At 36.0% G+C, this 15,517-nt stretch overlaps 1 long non-coding RNA gene across 1 annotated transcript; it reads right to left on the reverse strand.

Annotated features, from left to right (window-relative positions):
• Positions 1-3,368: 3,368 nt before the first annotated feature.
• On the reverse strand, positions 3,369-13,067 carry LOC129254918 (uncharacterized). Its single transcript, XR_008583825.2, has 3 exons — positions 12,874-13,067; positions 4,751-4,820; positions 3,369-3,399 (listed from the first exon to the last, which is right to left on the reverse strand). It is a non-coding gene; the product is annotated as an uncharacterized LOC129254918 (long non-coding RNA).
• Positions 13,068-15,517: the final 2,450 nt, after the last annotated feature.

The following is a 15,517-nucleotide window of genomic DNA, read 5'->3' on the forward strand; positions in this document are numbered from 1 at the left end:
TCTTTTCAGACAATTTGTTGTTGTTTCCTGAATCAATGAATTGATTACCGGTAGAAAAAATAGTATGTGTATGGTGTTGGAGGCAATCAGTTTGAAATTGAAAATGAAGGAGCTCAAGATTAGAAACAAAAAACATGATTTGTGTGTAAAAAAATGAGGTAGGATTTTATGCCACTGATGCCGTTTTCATACTGAAGGCGAAGTGGAGTTGCTGCGGAGTATTAAACTCCGGATTGAGTTGATACGCTTGTACTGAGGACTGACATTACACCCCCTTTCAAACTGGCAAGCTCCGCAGCAATGTATCCAGTCGTTTCCGTGGTTTCCAAGCGAGTTCACGCCATATGCGTGGCGCGCGGAATCTCCCCAAAAAAGTATGAAACAGATGGCGCGAGAAAGGCGATACCGCACTCCCGGTGTGGACAACTTGCAATGAGCAAGCTGATGTCATATCCCCACTTATTCTTTTTTATATTATTATATGAAAAATTATATCTATTCAAATTTTTTCCACCAAGAATGAAAAAATTGGATTAACAACTGATTTAACATATATTCATTACAGCAACTTACATGTATTTTGTAATAAAATAAGAAATGGAAAGTATGAACATGATTGGCCCACCTAATGAATGGCATGAATATCAGTTTTCACAAAATGTTGCAAAATAAAAAATTCAATGACTTTGTTATTAATTGTCAGATCTTGATGAAATTTCCAGCATTTACTGAGTGAGTTTTAAAAATTTTCTGCCTGTAGTACCCCCTGAAAGATGTCAATGTTGACTACGCTGCCACCATCGCCATTGGAAAAGCAGAGCTTTTAAGTCTTGCTCTCCTATGCAGGCAAGACAAAATATAGTAAACAAATATATCAGGCTTTGAGAAAGTATAGTGGAATTATTTATCCGAGGTTGGTCTGGCAATTACTATATTTTTTTTACTTTATAGTAGGTTTACCAGTCCAACCGAGGATTAATAATTCCCACTATTCTTTCGACGGAAATGCCTGATCTATGCGCTAATCTTGCAGAGTCCGGTTACTTGCGTTGAATCACCCACTTTTACCCAAGCGGAACACTGATTGGTGCCTGCGCCGACGCATCGCGGGACTTGCCCGGGAGAGACAGCTCGCTGACCGGTGCACCCGAGAGTTTAGCTAAATATCCAGTTTTCTGAAATAATGAAGTCAGAATATTGGTATGGCGAAAAATATATTGAGGTCTGACGTCAAGCAACATCATAGTTAAAATGTATTTGGTCACATGATGCTATTTGAACAAATCATTATACAGGATTTAATCTATGTGGGATATAATTCATATCATATCCTACCTAGATTAAATCCTGTATATCGATTGGTCAAAATAGCATCATGTGACCTATTAAATACATTCTAACTATGATGTGTGATGTCATACAAATATTCAGACGTCATTTTTTAAATTAAGCTAATCTCTTGGTCAGCTCTCTCTGTCTCCGAGGCAAGTCCTGTGATGCGTCGGTGCAGGCACTAATCTGTGTTCCACTAAGCGCAGTTGCTCAAGGAAAATTACATGTATGTCATTCAATGCATGTAACCGGACTCTGCAAGGTCAACGTAGAGATTTTGGCTCTAATTTAAAGTAGGATATAAAACATATATATCACGCATATCCTTCGAACTCCAAAAGCATAATGGGAATTGTTAATCCTGGGTTGGACTGGCAATAACTATTTTCTTCGGGCTTTAGTTTGCCCCTCAACAAAAAAAGTAATTGCTAGACCAACCTCGGATAAATAATTCCCACTACATTTTCTAAAAGCGTGATATATTTGTATATTGTAGAGTACCAGCACACAACATTTGGTAAGGACAAGTAGAAATACTAGCACATCAACATAATTACCAATTTTGTAATCACAAAAAAAATGCACACGTCACTAACAACCCTTTCATATCATATAATCATTGTTCAATGTTCTTCACGCTCTAATTCTTCCATTGAGGAAATAGTTCACTCTTGATTTAGATCTTGATTTGTGGGGAGTATTCATAAAAACTCGGGTCAAGATAAATCAAACAATGTGAGATACAAAATGAATACCAGTAGTAACTTGGTCCAATTCAATTTCAAAAGGATTCAGACTGATCGCCTGGTAAAAAGGAAGATTATAAATTGTGTGTGACATCAACATGTACATGTATCCACTATATATTTCAGTGATAAAGCCTATCTTTAGGTTTGGTAAATCCCCCATAAGTGCATGCCATTTTTCCAATACATAAATGTTATGATGTGAAGAATATATAAAATAAAGTATTTATTGAATAAATTTAGCCATTTTACTTTTATAAAAATATATACAGTGTATGTTAATACGAAAACCCAGAGCCAGCATACGATGCAGATGGGCTGAAATTTCAGGATATTATCTTGATCTCTAGCTTTCTAATATTCAATTACTAAATTTATAAAGAGGGTGCTAAAAAGGGTATTTTTTAATAAATATAAAAACATTACTGAGATTTCATTTCAATTCTTAATTTCCAATGGCTGAAAAAGAGAACCATTGAACGACTACTGCCCTCTTTGTAATATTGAAATTTTAAATGATACTGGAGTATAATTCACAGACCTGACCCTTTACCAATGCTTTAGACTGTTTGAAATGCACAATAAACCACAAAACAAATATATGGTAAAAGATAAATCCTATATGACTCCAATATTAATGTCAATCTACATACCAAGAGACAAATATACAAGAAATCTAAAGTTATAGTAATTTCAGACTCTAATTTTCATTCAAATTAGGATCATAACACCAGAATATCACATATGTAAATTGTAAATATTGTAAATGCATACTTGAGTAATCTAGAATCTAAATTCATCACACTTATTAGTATACTCCCTGAGAAGGATTATATAAGTGAAAGCCATAGGATTATACTGATAAAAAGTGGAGATTATTGTTTCCAAAGAAAAAGTAGCCCCTCCAAGCCTTCTCACAAAATAAAAATGAATAGAAAAAAATAATGTAACAAAAACTAATGAAAATTAATGTAACACAAATGAGGATGTGATTAGAACATGCCGCCTTCCTCATCTGCATGGTCAGCCAAATAAATGAATTATCATCAATGGTCAGCATACTTCATCTTCAAAATATTGACAATTTCTTTGGATAAGGAAGGTTTTGAAAACCAAGGATCAACCTATATCCATTACACATAGAAAATATCATGAGTATAAATGTAGTGTGTCACTCAAGCAAAAGATTCAAAACATGATTTTAAGAACGGTAAACATTTACACACATGCAGTATGTGTACGGGTAATAATCCCAGTTGAAATATTTGAATACTTACTTTCCTGAAGAGACTCTCTGCTTTTTTTATGTCAAACTTTTTTGCTGTAAAAGAGTCAATTCAAAGGGAAAATATTTAAGTTTGTGAGAGTTTAAATAATTTAAATACCTTGTCAAAATTTCTTGTCGAAACATTCAGTATAGATTTTTGACAAGGTACCAGGAAAATAATACCTTAAAAAAACCCAGAAATAACCAAAAAATTGGATATTGATAATGCTGCATAACACACCTGGGGCATTCTATAATTCTGGTTCTTTCTTAGTGGTCCATCAACCATCAGAGACTGTTGGCTGGATGATTCCTCTCGAATAATACACAATACAATAATAATTTGACAACCGGTATTGTTTTTTGATAAAATCAGTGATCATTGTATGCAATTAGGAGCCTACACAATTCTGGAACATTAACATTTTGAACAGTCAAAACATATTTTATGTTGATACAACAGCATGAGAATTTCAGATTGTTTTTTTTTTTAACTTCATCTCATACACGAACATACAATTTTTGGGTATCAAAATATAGAATGTAGAAATATCAAACAATTGGCTTTAACCCTTATTAAACTGGGGAGGGGGATCAATTTGACCCCCCAACAAATTTCGCTTGCCTGCTACGCCGCCGCGCAAATTCTTTTGACCGCGCTGCTCGATGACTTTTTACTTTCAAGTCTTTCGCAACTTTTGAGACCAAATTTGCGACGCCCGGGTACGCGGTTCCGAAATTACGCAATATTTTGTAAGTGCATGTCGATCCCACAATTGCTAAAAACGTGATTACATGTACAAAGTCAATGCAAATTGTGTTTTTCAACTAAAAATCATAAATGTATGATTATTTTTGTTGGTTAAGATGGATTTATTTTATGTTATTTATGATCGCAAAGTGCCCCGACAATGTTCATTGAAAAAACAATTAAAAAAAAAGGTTTTAAAAAAACACAGAAATACATAAGAATTAAAAAATCAATAAAATACATAGGAAATTATATTTCAGCATTTTTTTGTAGATTTTTGTTAGAAATGTACTAGCTATATATAAATTGAGTTAAAGGCTAAAACAAACACACACAAAAAAATAGGGCAAATTTCAAGTCTTGCAGTTTACATCCGGCTCTACGCGCGTGCAAATTTTCGCGGCCATTGCACAATCAACGGCCGAAATCTGAGGGGGGGGAGGGTCAAATTGACCCCCCCCCCCAGTATATGTTGGTCTGAAATAGCCCAGTTAAGATAGGGTTAAGTAATTGGCTTTAATTACATTACACAGTGCTTGAATGATTTATGGAACAAAATCATGAAAGCCTTTGGAAGGTGTTGGTTGAATTTCATCTTCGTTGTAAAAATATCAAATGATAAAATTTAATATTCTCGAACATTGAGTAACTTACATCTCAAGAACCGACGGAGCCAGTAATCATCATGGTATGGCTGAATAGCATCAGAAACTCGGTCTTTAAACTAGAAAATAAAGAAGAAAAAGAATTATGGAATGTTGAAAAATGATTACAATGAACTTCCTATTCTTCTTTTTATTTCTATGTTCTTTGAGAATAAGATTCACTGCCAATACCAAACATTCAACAAATTTTCTGCTATGATTTTGGGGCCAAATATTTATCATAAAACTCTTTGCAGTAGGCCTGATGGGGGCAATCCTCATTCTTTCAAAGAATATTTACGACTTTTTGAGAGATACACTATTCAGAGCTGAGCCGATTCTATTTTATGACAATACTCAGAGAGCCCTTCCCACATCATCTTGAGAGAGCTGTGTAAATAATTACTGAAACAATAAGAATAATTATTACGTATGGATTCTAGACTGCACATGGTGAAATTTTGACTCGGCCATTGCAAGATTGCACACCAAATAATCAAATAATTACCTTGATGACCTTTGACCCCAAAATTAATCAGATCATCCATTATCATTCAAATTTAATGCATACATGGGCCAAGTAAGAATTTGTTAACTTTTAAACAATTTTGGGGGTTATTGTGAAAACAAGATAATCAAGTATATATCATAATTACTGTGACCTTTGACCTCATGACCAAAAACTCTGATTTAAAGAGCATCATCCTGAATGATGATCATCATATCATACATTAAGCAAATTAATTACTGTTGGTGAAGGTGATGGGCCAACTATCACTTTCCAGGCAAGCTACAGTAGAAATAGACCGAGTACATCCAGCTTGCCGAGGAAATTATAATTTGCCTCATCACCTGAAATCAAGAGATGATTACATACAGTGCTTTATATTCCACATCTGAAACCACTATAAATGAAGAAACCAATATTCAATTTCATACGTCTCTACAAGAAGGAAGTTTAAATTAATTCCATATCATGGTTTCCTTGGAAAAAAAAATCACTTGAGTCAATGCTTATTTTAGTGCTAGCGCTTGTGTAAAACTGCATGAAAGCATATCTCTATATTGCTTGAGCAACATGATTGTGACCTCATAAACATGGCCCTGGGAAGCAGGGGTGCTGCGTGTATTATTTTCCATAGGCAGCACCTCCAGGTATTCTGGAAGATATGTGTAAAAATAGACAAATTTAACAAAATGCCCGGCCCAAATGACCTTGATTTTTAGTAAAGAAAACCTTTCCTTTTTTTGCTTTTAAAATTTCTAGGGGCCAATGTGACTTCCATTTTTTCCATTTTGTAGTGAAAACCTTCCCTTTTGTTTAAAAATTTACTTTTCAAATTTACATCAGCACCCCCACTTCAGAAATTGTTCCCAGGGCCCTGCTAATAAAGGAATTTGACCATCTCAACAAAACAATTGAAGGGGCAATGCACTACATGTATATCATTTTGTGTAAGTTTTACTGCTAGCGTGTATATCCATTATGTGCATGCATCTAGATCTTGAGCAATCATCACCACATGTGATGGAGAAAGATTGAGCAAAAATAATTGAGTGGAAATGAACTCTTCATTTTGTGAAAAACTCAAAATAATTACCCTATGGAATAACATGATCAGCGAAATAGTTCCATCACCGCAAAAGATGCTTGATGGAAAGACCCGGGGGGGGGGGGGGGGGGGGGGGTATTCTGAATGACATTCTGAATGACAAAAATTCCATTCAGAGCAGCCCCGCCCCGCTCGCAAGACCCCCAAATTACAAAATATCTGTTCCCTAGCCCTGCCAAAATTGTCCAGCATGAGCACCCGTGCGAGAGCTGCACGCACAGCTTCACAACTCCCTCCGCTAGCAGCTCCATGTGCCGTTGGCACCTGTATAGTACATGCACAACGCTAGCGTGCACCGTACCCATGTACCGCGACCCCGTTCCTTAGACCCCGTTCTTCACACCGCCTGGTGCATATTTATTTCCCAAGACCCCATATTTTACCCTTGTGGTCAGTTCCTTAGACCCCCATTTCAGGGTTTCGTGAAGCACACCCCATCAAAATATAATTTAAGTGCCCCCCCCCCCCCCCAGGGAAAGACATTTTATAACATGATTGAACTTTTGAGAGCATATCCCGCTATGGTCCTCTCCCTGAGCTCCTCCCCCTTTGCTCCATTCTCATCATTTTCCTTTTTACTATCGAATTCCAGGAAGAGAAAATTTGAGGGAAAACATTTTTTTTTCAATAGATGACATACCACAAAATTATGCACACATTGAAGCAATTTGTGAAACCTAACAAAAATAACTATACCCTTTTACACAGTGAGTGCAGAAGGTCAAGATAAATGCAACTGTAAGGTTTTATTAAAAGGGCAATTAACCATTTCAAAGGCTTCTTAAACAAATTTCAGTCTCTTTGAAGTGGTAAGGTCATCTGATCCTGATTTTTCTTGTTTACTATCTACTCTACTTCTTACACATGCTGTTATTTGCTTAAAGTTAGACCAGCGATTGATCTGAAGAAAAAAAAATCAATGAATAATTTGATCCAATAATCTACATTATAATTTATAATATCATAATTAGACCATAATTATGATGTAATAGAAAATAATGCAGACTTTACTAGTGAGTGCACACACAGACTAGATCTATGATCATGGCAACAGGCTAACAGTTTTCTTTGATAACAAAGGTTAAGTAAATGTGTCTTTCAGAGTGCATAGGGTTCTTTATACAATTTCCTTTCAGAGAGTTTTATTAGTGGTGGACAGAAGCAGTGTTTTACATGAGTGGTGGTCAAAAATCTTCTGTGCCGGTTGGGCCCGACCACTGCAATCCACTCCACTGTAGCTATAACACTGGTACTGGGTACCAATTGTAGTCAGGAAACATTAAAAAAATCTCCCTTCAATAGGTTTTGAACATCCTAAAGGAGACTTGGCCATATTGTTGGCCTGATATCTTACCAAAGAATTAAATAACTGTACATGAACTGTTTAATAACAAGCAACCAATTCATACTGGTCGAAAAAATAATGACAAATTCTGTTAAAGGGTAAGAATAGAGTAAGCTGCCCAGAATTCGACATGTTAAGATTTTTTGCAATATTTTTGTTAAATGTCTTTTCACAAAATGAAATTTATATCAATGTTTGTTAAATATATTCATCTATTTTCAATTGCAATGTTTATTTTCTTGCTCTTTCTCAATAGAAGAGGAAGTTAGACCAAGTGGTGCTAGACCAACTGGAAATAGGACTGAATGGTTTTAGCCCAACTGCTCATTAGACGAATTGGATATTAGACCAAGTGGGAATTAGACGAAATGGATATGGGACCAAGTGAGCATTAGCCCAACTGGTCATTAGACCAAATAAGAATTAGACGAATTGGATATTAGACCAAGTGGGGATTAGACGAATTGGATATTTGACGAACTGGTTGTACATGTACAGACGAAATGAGTTAAGCCTATAAGTTTGACAAACTGATAAGTAGGCCAAACTGAGACTAGGGTGTCTGGAGAAAAAATAGATTTTTATTATTTCAATAAAATTTCATTTTCTTTGTGGATTTGAAGAGAAACAACATTAAGAATTAAAGAAATGTATCATATCATTAAAAAAATCCAAGAAAAAACTGCAATTTTTTTTTTTTTCAGCATTTCCCTGCCATCCCTGTGCAGTTAAGAAGTGGGACACATACAAATTTTTTATCCAAAATTTTAGCTTCCGAGAGCTGAATTTTTTTTTACAAATGGTCGCATGTCATAAGGTGGTCCAATTTCGCGAACAGGGTAAAAATGGTCAAAAATTTTATTTTTTTATGTTATAGCTATTACCATTTTCTAAATAATGGAAAAGTTTAAAGTCTCGAATACCTTTATTTTTCCTTAAAATGACTAATTAACAGCTAATTATTACATAGACGTCAATGTAAATGTGAATTTTGAAATGTGTTTTTCTCAAATTGGACCTGCTGCACATAAAATGGTGTCAAAAGTTAATGCAACATTGGATCACCCTAGTAAATTGCAGTTATAATCTTGAAACATCAATAATTAAATCTGTACCAAACATTGAATAATTATCTATTATTGTATGCATATTAATTATACTAATTAATTAACAGTATTTAATTTCACATTTTTGCCCCCAAAACACCTGTCACTGTATTTATATGCTTGGCAAAATGACAACATCATGGGTAGAAATGTTTGTTGCAATGATACACAACATTTGTACTAAAAATCAAGATTACAAATTAGATAATTAACCAAATCTCTCCGGTTTACTAATTGATTAGGTTGCAGATCAGAGCTGACATACACATGTATTCCATTGCTGCATATTTTCAAAATTGTCAAATTTTTATGACATTTAGTTGTTCCCTGCTTTAAAACGCCCAGAAATATGAGGATAACAGGCATATTACATATTATAGTAAGTTGTTAATTAGGTTTAATTATTATTTTATCATTTACCGCATCCACCGGCTCCGCATCCACCGGCTCCGCCACCCCTGTTACTTCAAACTTAATGTGCTATAGTTTTTGTTCCTGATATTGTATTGATCTAATTCATAGTAATATATTTAGCCTATAGTTCTAGCTTCAAAATGAGATATTACTCAATAAATTTGGTCAAGATGCTGTGATGTAGCAACAATTTATCCATGGCACCGTGTGGAAAATTGTTCATACGCCACCCTTTTTGCATACCCAACTTATGAAATGCGATTATGCGACCAAATTTATTCTTGATGACAAAAACTTGTCCATAAAGTGCAAAATAGAAATTTGATGCTCTTTCTGATAGTATGATTTTTAAAAAGATTTAAAAATCAGATCGCAGTGAAAAGTTGTGCCAAACATAAATTTTACTTTCCCATTGAGAACACATGGGGAAATGAAAATCTCAAGACACACAAAAATAAGGGTTTGCAATTTATCCCTTAATCCTCATTTATTAATATTATGACTCTATAACAAACTTGTCCTTAGGCTTAGTGTCAAAAGAAGCCCCTGAAATTTTTCTTTCCATACATGTACTTCTTAAACATAAGTAAAAAAATCAATTCAGATCACATTTTTCTGGTCGGCTGAATTTCCTGAAAAAAATGTGCAATTTTTCCCCTGAAATCAGCCTGTTACATGCTGACACTTACGTTACTGAGACAGTCCCTGAGCCTCTAGGCTGAAAGTTACCTGAGGCTGGGACAATCCCAATTTTCTGACCAGCAAGTGCACCTCTACTGTCTAGTGAATTGATGATATAGCATGTATAGCGGCACTTTTTTTTTTTAGTATACTATACTAACCTCGCAATACGTGTGAGTGGTATAGCCGTAGACAGCTGTCAGCCATCTGTTTCAAGGAGTTTTTTAACAAATAACATTTGTAACTTTTTTTATTGCCTTATTAATTTGTGAGTGGAGCCAACAGAGCTCAGCAGAACAACCATTATATGGTAGGGGGTCCTAAAGCTACGCACCACTCCAATATCCCAATGCGCATGCAATTTCAATTGCAAAATGCGCACTCTGTGTATGGAGCTTTTACTGCAGTGTGATGAACGATTCCTATTCAGAGGTAGACAGCTGGCAGCCGTCTGTTTCGAGGAGTTTTTTAACATTTTTTTATTTTTTTAATTTCTCCTCATACACATTTGGTGAGTGAAGCCAACGGAGTTCAGCTGAACAACCAACATAACAGAGACCGAAGCTTTTGGTCTAATTCAGAGGCTGCAATAAATCACTAAGTACAGAGAAAACCAGCAACTGTTTGGAATTTTGGAGTTATATTCACTTAGATTTCATATTTTCCTATAAGAATATGAACATTATTTAGAAATTTAGGACAGGAAATACTTTTTCTTTGCATGATAAATTGAGTGCGTAGCGCGTAGCTTTAGGACCCCTTCTATATCGGGCGGCGAAATCAAAAGGTGTTCGGAAAACACGGCGGGATTTTCGTCTAAGTGAGTTTTGTGATATTTTCTTCTAGGTTAAGAATCTTTAGAATATTTAACACAAATTTGTGAAAGATGAATTGTTAAAATATTAAAATTGGCATAGTCTTTATCGATTGTAAACAAAGTGCGTAGCTTTAGCCTTGGGTCCCCCATCATACATGTATGTTAATTTTAGGCCAAGTAAAAAAAGAAAGTAGTTGATCGTCCTCGCGCGCATCTATTTTGGCCGCCGCATGAAATTTTTTACTATTTACTATTTTCAAAAATTGGCTAAAAAACAAAAAACAAAAAAAACATTGTGATGTTTCTCGTCCGCGCTTCCCTTTTTGATTGCAGCATCAATTTTCTTTATATAAATTACTATTTTTATGGCTGCTGAATAGCGAAAAAAATTCACAAGATTGGTGAGAAATTTGCTCTCATGTGCTCTGGGATCTCTCTCGCAACTTAAAAAACAATTGCAAAGTCCGATATCGCCGTAACTGCAAGAAAGAAAAAAATTCTGATTTGGTTTTTTATTGGAATTTTGAAGATACCATCATAAATTAGCGAGAAAATAAAGTTTGCAAACTCGGAAAAGATCACAGATTTCTTCATTTTTAGTGCATTTTCGGGGACCCCGCTTCCTGAATCTGAACTAATCCGTCGCGTGCTTTGGAAATATGGCGCAGATAAATCAATTTTAATGACGTAATTTGTATTTCAGCTGGGGTTTTTGGTGAGTGATAGCGCCTGTACATCGATGTGTGTTACGGTGATTGACTGAGCTTGTGACTCTGTTGGGTGAATGCATGTGTGCTGGGATGATGTGATTGACTGTGCTGGCGCGACATGTGAATTTGTGAAATGAATTGAATTTTCTGGCGAGTTTTCTAACGTCAGCAGGCAATGCATTGAATATTCAAAAAATAATTTCAAGTGGGTTATTCATTATCAAGATTGAAAATCATTAATAGGATTCCAGTAAGTGCCAATTCTGTTCAAATTTGATAAACTTCATTCTTCCTTGAGCTATTCAATTTGATGGACAATTGTAAAAATTAGTTAGTAAATAGATCTAACACTAACAGTTACAATTAAATATTGAAATAATAAACAGTATGTGAACAATTAACAATTAATTCAATAATCATTTAACATTTGATATCAATTTAAAAAATGAATAAAAATTGAACAGTATTTAACATTATGTAAACTAATATACAAGCAGCTGGAAACTGCGATGCGAAACCATGCCCAGAGCTAAAAAAGAGATTGGCTCTGGAAAACTGAACATGGCTCCATGGTAATAAAAATGACCCCCCATGCATTTTTTTACCCTTACATATATATTAATAAAGAATAATGTTTAAATCATTCACTTGACATGAACATTTTGTTTTACAACAATACAGTACCGTTATACATCAGTACTTAATACATCAGTAGATTTTTATCGCATAATACATTTTCCATAGATTCCAATCAATTGTAATTTGTATATATATATTATGCATATATATATATAATATATATATATATACACTGTATATATATTTCTACTCATTTATTATTAATATTGAGCATGCATCGATCACATAATTCGAGCTTGACATGGCCCGACAATCATTTGAATAAAAAATAGCAAAAAAAATAGTAAATAGTAAGGACCTCCCTCATCACTGATGTAAAAAAACGGGCCGAGAAAATGCCTCCTTGTTTTTAAAAAAAATAGTAAGATAGCAAATAGAAATAGTAAGGACCTCCCTCATCACTGCTCTAAAAAAAACGGACGATCAACTACTATCTTTTATTAGTTTATTACTTCATACTTGGCCTTATAACAGAGTCAGAGACCGAAGCTTTTGGTTTGGTATAGCCAGCACAATCCCTGGCTCCGTGGAGGGTGAGCACACGTTAGTGCATGATTTTTACTCTTTAGCCTTTTGGGAGCCTCCTGGCTAGCCGAAGCCTAAATAAGTGGTTGGTAACCCGGCCCCAGCCCAGGAACGGCGGCCGCCCACGTCCCAGCCGCGAAGAGTCCCGCCCACCTGGCCCACTTCGGAAGCGCTCAGCTGACGACTGGGACCCGGACTGGGAAACGGTTCTGGACGCGATACCGGGACAGATCCAGATCTAATTTTGAAGCTTCGCATTCGCCTCAATAGAATTTATATTTACCTTTAAAAATATATCATACTGCTTCGAAGATATCCCCAGTTTTTCTGCTTCGGTGGCCATTTTACGAAAGACTCCGCTCCGGGTGGTCCTGCTGCTCGCTGTCTCGATACCGTATTTCAACTATGGAGCTACCGTACCGGCTATAGCGCTTGCACAATTTACGGTACCGCTACCTATACAGCGCTAGCGTTTATGGTTTATGCCAAGGTAGTGCGACGTGCAGCGCAGCGTGAAAGCTAACCAGACGACGGGTTAGTTTATATCGGATACAGGATGTGTAAATTGGGTGGGAGGCGAGGGGGAGGGGGGAGTCTCTTTCAATGTCTTGTCTTATCTTGTATAGTATACTAACATTATAGAGACATAGGACTGTGCCATTAAAACGGATATGTATCTCACTGATCAAATAATTCAAGCGCGAAGCGCGAGCTGATTTTTTTATATCAGACCAAAAAAGAGACATTATAAGCAATTTTGTGTAATCATGATACGTAGGCGTAGCTGTCTCGCTAAACAAACAAACAGTGCAAAGCAAAGCACGAGCTGAAATTTTTGTATGTATTGACTCCACACACATGACACAGGGACATTTTAAGGACTATTTTTTTAGGAATCCATTAAGACTATACATATCTCACAGGGGCCGCGGAACGGTTTTCAAAGTGGGGGGGGGGGCTGAGCCAAAAGTGGGGGGCTGACCATGCTAAAAATCACAATCATATGGTAATTTTTACGTTTTTGTACACGGTTTTGGAAAAAAGTGGGGGGGGGGGCTGAAGCCCCCCCAGCCCCCCCGCTTCCGCGGCCCCTGTCTCATCATAGTCATCTAATGCGATCGAGTGCCAAGCGCTTGATGATTTTGTTAGAGTTACATCTAAACACATGAAGCACTTTATGTAGTCATTGTAATCATGATTAACATCTCACTAATCAAATATTACGAGCGCGAAGCGCGAGCTGAAAATTTAGGAAATTCAGACCTGAAGAGGGGCATTTTAAGGCTTGTTTGAAGGAATTTACGAAGAACATACGTATTTCACTAACGAAATGATTCGAGCGAGAAGCGCGAGCTGAATTTTTTTTTTATATATTGACCCCAAACAGGGATATTTTAAGGACTATTTTTCAGGAATCCATAAATATCTCACTATAGTCATCTAATGCGAGTGCCAAGCGCTTGCTGATTTTGTAGGAAAAAAAACATCTAAACACATGAAGCACTTTTTGTAGTCATTGTAATCATGATTATCATCGGTGCATCTAACTAATCAAATATTGCAAGCGCGAAGCGCAAGCTGAAAATCTAGGAAATTCAGACCTGAAGAGGGGCATTCTAAGGCTTGTTTGTGTCAAAAGAGATGAAAATCCATTCAAATCAAGCTAGACCCTGCTTCTTCATTCTTTATGTTTTGTTGTGGTTTATGTAGTGATGTTGATTTCTGTGAGATAACATGGTTTGAGTCGTGGTTTGAAATATCCATGCATGTTTGTTTGTTATGTGTTTGCTTGTGCAGAGGTGTGTTTGATTCCATGTTAAAGTTGATGTTTAAGGTGCATGAAAACAAAAGAAATCGCCGAGAAACTCATTCATCACCACGGAAAAAAAGAACAGTGACTTTCAATATTGTGTCATTTTGCAACTTTTGAATTTTGACCTTGCCCCACATTTCAAGGCACTGCACCACCATGTGAATCATAATCATATCATGTAGGGTATCATTTTAAAGAGAATTAAATGATCTATTCATTGATATTAATTACAAATTGATATTTACTAAAACCGAGGAGGGATTATCAATCAAATTCAGATTTCCAAACTTTTTTTGAGGAGTTTATATAATTATCTTGTACAATAATTTCTTCTTTCCCACGTTCCTTTTCCTTTCTCCCTCTTTTTCTCCTCCCCCTTTTTTGCCCCCCCCCCCGTAATTACGACACTGGTCTGGTTATTCTGATTGTTTGCCTGATGGATACTTTGGAAGTGATTTGATTTATATTACATGGGGTCAAGACTCATACTGTATTTTCTTTAAACAAGAATACGAGTCGGCTACTTGTTCTCCTGTCTTGGAGAGTTGGATTGTGAAGACCACTAGTCTAACTTGACCATGCAATCTCTTAATTAGACTTTCATCACAATCTTTAGGAAAAATAATGGAAAATTCTGGAGGCGGGCTGGAGGAAAATTTCTTCATACAAAATCCCAAACTCATTGCAAACGTAATATAGAACTATCTGTCTATATACCCTATTGTCATTATCATATATTTTGTTGTTATTGTTACATGTTCATAATTTATATTTGTTGTCTTCAATGTGTTTTCGCACAACTACATGCATGTAAACAGGACGAATTCCTACTTTAAAGAGTTGTAGGGGGTTACGGCTAGGTATATATTCCTTTCAGGCCATCAATCGTACATCACTTCCATGGGATATTTGGGGCGCGTTTATCAACATGTTATCAGGGGAGCGTTTCATGAAGGGACTTTGTCCGACAAGTTCTGTTTTATCCAACAATTACCATAGTAACAGTACCTCTCAGCCAATCAGAATCAAGGAAAGATGTCAGATCTGACAACTTGTCGGATAAAAATGTTGATGAAACGCTCCCAAGATCTGACAATTTTCCTTGATCCTGAGT

This window comes from Lytechinus pictus, chromosome 2 (genome assembly GCF_037042905.1).
Source record: "Lytechinus pictus isolate F3 Inbred chromosome 2, Lp3.0, whole genome shotgun sequence".
Classification (NCBI taxonomy): domain Eukaryota; kingdom Metazoa; phylum Echinodermata; class Echinoidea; order Temnopleuroida; family Toxopneustidae; genus Lytechinus; species Lytechinus pictus.